Raw genomic sequence first — 5,215 nt, 5'->3', positions numbered from 1 at the left:
AGATCTGATCTAATAAAACATTCCTTACAAAAATGATTCAGCAGAGTCTTGTCTGTATTTTTAAACCCCTTTAAGTTTGACCCTTTAAATATTGGCAGGAAAAAAAACTACAGAAAGGTTGGTTAAAAAAATTGACAAGTTTGGGAAAGCACAATGGCTCAGTCTGGACAATCTAAAATCCAAAGTTTAAAAGAAAAAAATATTTCAAGCAACTATATGTTGTAAGAAAATGTCCAGGCTTTTCTGAACTTAGCAGAAAATTTTTTGGTAAAAAAAAAAAACACAGTATTTTCTGCTGTACATGTCGCACCGCCCTATAAGTCGCAACAGTCCAAATATGTCTAATAAAGTGGAAAAATCTGTAAATATGTTGCTTTGCCGTATACGTCGCATCTTTTATGCATCACCGCTGACGAGTCACGTTTGTTACGCGTCACTGCTGAAAACCTGGAAATGTGGGCTGAACCCGGAAGCTGGTGTTGTGCCAAAAATCGATTGGCTGCCAAATGGCAGCTGCGGGAGCGTGCACGGAAGGACTTTAACAAGAAATTAACAAGATTAACACTTAAAAACAATTATTTGTTTACTTGAAATTATAGCAAAGGTGTGTCTCAGTCAAACTTTTGCTTAATAAATTAACTTTGACGGTCAAATCAGTTGCATTGCAAAACCTGATTCGCTGAAGCAGGCACGCGCACAGGGACGAGTCTCTGTGCATTTCTTCGAAATTTAACAAGATAAGCACATAAAAACAATTATTTGTTTGCTTGAAATTATAGTAAATGTATGTCTCAGTTTAACTTGTCTTTAATAAATGCACTTTGACGGTTAAATCAGCTGTATTTCAAAAGCCGATAACGGGAAGTAGGAATGCGCAGAAGGACGAGTCGCTGCTCATTTCTTCAAAATTTATAGAGAAAAACAACTGAAAACAATTATCTGTTTGCTCAACTTTATAGTAAAGGTGTGTCTCAGATGAACTTTTACTTAATAAATTCACTTCAGTGGTGTTACGATATTTCCTATTTAGACTGGTCCTATGGATTTGATCTGCTCAGAGACGGGATTATAATGAAATTGTGACCCGGTTCTGACTGGGTTAAACTGGGCCAGCAAACTCTTGAGGGAGTCTCCCTGGGATTTCAATATCTGTCAAGAAATAGTTTAATCTGCTTGCCACATCACGTAGGAAGGCTTTGAAGCACCGTCTCATATTTTTCCTAACACGTCAGTCCACATAAGACCACACTTAGTCACGCCCCCTCATACACTGATAGGCTGAGCTCCCCTTCTGCGAAAGGAGGAGTCATAGGACCCCATAAATTAGTGATGACACGGGACTTCGGGGCTCTTCCAGGTCTGTGTACGCGTGACACGGTCGGGAGAGTCCAGCGCTGTAAAACTGTAATCTTCTCCTGCCTTTTTTAATATAATTGATAAAACTTAATTGACGTTTCCTTGATTTATTGATTAATATAGTTGCTACTTCTGAAAGAGGTTCGAGCCGGGGGTGAGAACGTGGGCTGGAGGGGGTTTCCGATCCGGTGGCCCGTGGCCAGCTCCCGTCTTTAACAGGACACTTCCTGCAATTATTAAATCATATTAAGGGTGCATTCACACCAGCCCTGTTTAGTCCGCTTTAATCGAACTCTAGCTCGTTTTCCTAGAAAGTCCAGTTCGTTTAGGGAAGTGTGAACGCGCCATTGAACTCTGTCACGGAACAAAAAGGCGAACTCTGGCCCGGGCTAAAACCTAGGTCTCGGTCCGGTAGAAGCGAACTCCAGCGCGGTTCGAGTACAGTGTGAATGTAAACAGACCGGACCCCGCTCCGCAGGGTAAACAAACACGCATTTCTCTGACCTTATATGGAGCCGTCAGCTGCCTTGTGTGAAAAACAATATTCTCCATGGTCTTCTGTCTCATCTTCTGCTCATGCTAAGTCCATTTTTGAAAAATGACAAAATATAACTCCTAAAACTGCTAAAACTTGATGTCACTTCATTTTTATTTTTATTTACAGAAGAAGAAGAAGACGTGTCTTCAGAGGTTTTTGTGTCGTTTCTTTCAGTAGTTCTTGGTGCAGCGCCCCCACAGGCGAGCGGGGGAATAGGTTGGTTCCACAGGTTGACTCGACTGCACAGTGCAGTGTGAATGCAAAAGCACCAGCTCAAATGTAAACAAAAGGTCATGAATATTGGTCCCGAACCGAGTCTACCAGACTATCAGGTGTGAAAACGACCTTAGAGAACTGACTTAGACCAATGTTAGAAATTTCCATTATGTTATTGCTTTACACCAGGGGGAGGCTGAATTCTTAGGCAGATGTCCAGATGCTGGGTCAGGCGGCCTGAGGCTGGCAGGTCACAGGTTAGCCATCAGATCTGACATCTTATTTGACCTGAGGTGGTCGGGTCACACGCTGTAACCTGTAGGCATCTCCCGCCAACATATAAGGAGTAGTTTACATTCAACCAGAGGAAAGTGATTAATTGCTTGCTTATCTGGCGGTATTGAACTGGGAGTTTTTATGCAGGGGAACCCCTTCAGGGACCCTCGCCCAGGGGGAGTTGTTACGATTTTTCCTATTTAGACTGGTCCTATGGATTTGATCTGCTCAGAGATGGGATTATAATGAAATTATGACCCGGTTCTGACTGGGTTAAACTGGGCCAGCAAACTCTTGAGAGAGTCTCCCTGGGATTTCAATATCTGTCAAGAAATAGTTTAATCTGCTTGCCACATTACGTAGGGAGGCTTTGAAGCACCGTCTCATATTTTTCCTAACACGTCAATCCACATAAGATCACACATGGTCACGTCCCCTCATACACTGATAGGCTGAGCTCCCCTTCTGTGAAAGGAGAAGTCATAGGACCCTATAAATTAGTGATGATATGGGACTTCGGGGCTCTTCCGGGTCTGTGTACGCGTGACACGGTCGGGAGAGTCCAGCGCTGTAAAACTGTAATCTTCTCCTGCCTTTTTTAATATAATTGATAAAACTTAATTGACATTTCCTTGATTTATTGATTAGTATAGTTGCCACTTCTGAAAGAGGTTCGAGCCGGGGGTGAGGACGTGGGCTGGAGGGGGTTTCCGAATCCGGTGGCCCGCGGCCATCTCCCGTCTTTAACAGTGGTCAAATTAGCTGCATTTTGCTGGGCAGCGCAGTGAAATGGAGCTGATTTGACTGTTGCTTTAAGCGAGCTGGATGAAGGTGGCAAGTTGATTGTGCCATTGATAGCCACTTTTACCTATTACATGACACAATGTTACAATACTCTGCTTCCATCTAGTGGCTGAAAAATTGTAGTGTTCAATAACACAAAGTTTGTTTTCTCAGTCATCCAGGTATATAACAACAAAAAAAGTTGAATCATGTCATCTGGACTTCGTTTTTTTGTTAAAAAGAAACGTTTCGCCCCTCATCCAAGGGGCTTCGTCAGTCTGAGGCCTAGCCATCTGGTATTACCCAGAAGCCACCCTGACTCTTGTGTTTCAAGCCTGCCTCAGATACCCCTGAAGTCTGGCCTTTTCACTAATGGTTTCAAAAACACAAAGTTTGTTTTCTCAGTCATCCAGGTATATAACAACAAAAAAAGGTTGAATCATGTCATCTGGACTTCGTATGGTACTGGGGTATCTGAGGCAGGCTTGAAACACAAGAGTCAGGGTGGCTTCTGGGTAATACCAGATGGCTAGGCCTCAGACTGACGAAGCCTCTTGGATGAGGGGCGAAACGTTTCTTTTTAACAAAAAAACGAAGTCCAGATGACATGATTCAACCTTTTTCTGTTGTAGTGTTCAATATTTCCGTCAGAATGAATGAAAACGGTCATATCTCAGCCAAAAATTGCTTTATAAATATGGGAAAAATCCATAAATATGTTGCTTCGGCGTATCAGTCGCAGGGCATGCAAATTATGCAACAACAAAAAAAAGTGACGTATACAGCGAAAAATACGGTGTATCTGTTTACTCTTTGAACATGGCAATGCTCAGATATACAGAGCACAGTTTAAAACTACAAGTTGTGACAAAATAATATAAAAAATATCAGCTCATGGTAAAAAAAAATAGGCAAAATTTTGAACCAACTTTTTGCAGCAAGAATACTTAGTTTGGTTCTTATAGGTCAAGTACTATAGCAAACACCAGCTGAGCTGTATCTTTAGTTGACAAACTAAAGATTGAGATGTTTAATTTAGACTTTTTCATTCTCCTCAACATTTATGAATAAAATGTTGATTTTACTGATATATTTAAAATGTTTTACTTTCTTCTGAGAACATGGGGGCTGGATGTAAATCATCAAAGAGCCACTTTGAGGCTGTAGGTCAAATTTTACCCATGATTCATAGTGGCACTTTGGTAAACTTTCATATATCATGGCTCTACCTTGCTTGTGTATAAAAAAACAAAAAACAAAACTATAAATTGCTTTCAGTTGCAAACATCGTGTCATTTACTTTGTGTAGTGCTAATAAATTGATTTTTCAAAATTGTAAAAGAATCATTCATACCTAATTTGTTTATGTACCACCAGTTCACAGCAAAAAAAATAAAAAAAAAATAAATGTCAGACATAGTGACATCTAATCCAGAGGAAAGTGAAGACTGAAGAGAGACAAACAAAAATACAGATCAGCAGAAAAGCACAAGTCAAGATAGACTCAATAGAGCCGCAATTAAACACTGAAGGTCGGCAGATAAACAGGCAGCCTGAAAGATGAGCAGACATGGCTTTGTGTCTGGCTGAGGAGGATGACTCACCCTCTGTCCTGCGGCCAAACTGCAGCACACAGACCATGGACTGTCGCTGAACTGAGCAGGGAACAACTTGTGCGTCTCTGTGCATTTATTTCTATATTCGGGAATACTTTGATAGGAACAGATAGGGTTAGAGAGCATGCTTGTGGAAGCGAGGCCTGACGTGACCGCTCATCTTCTTATCATTAGAGAGGACTTTTTCAGGATGACATCCACCAGAGCGGAATGGGGGCGGGGGTTGTCAAAGGCCACGTTGATCTTTACTGTACTAACATACTTCAAATAACATACTATACTAACATACTGCAAAAAACATACTATACTAACATACTGCAAATATCATACTATACTAACAAACTGCAAATATCATACTATACTAAAATACTGCAAATAACATACTATACTAACATATTGCAAATAACATGCTATACTAACATACTGCAAA

The sequence above is a fragment of the Nematolebias whitei genome, chromosome 1 (genome assembly GCF_014905685.2).
Source record: "Nematolebias whitei isolate Nwh7 chromosome 1, NemWhi1, whole genome shotgun sequence".
Classification (NCBI taxonomy): Eukaryota; Metazoa; Chordata; class Actinopteri; order Cyprinodontiformes; family Rivulidae; genus Nematolebias; species Nematolebias whitei.
Note: the sequence above shows the minus strand (reverse complement) of the source record.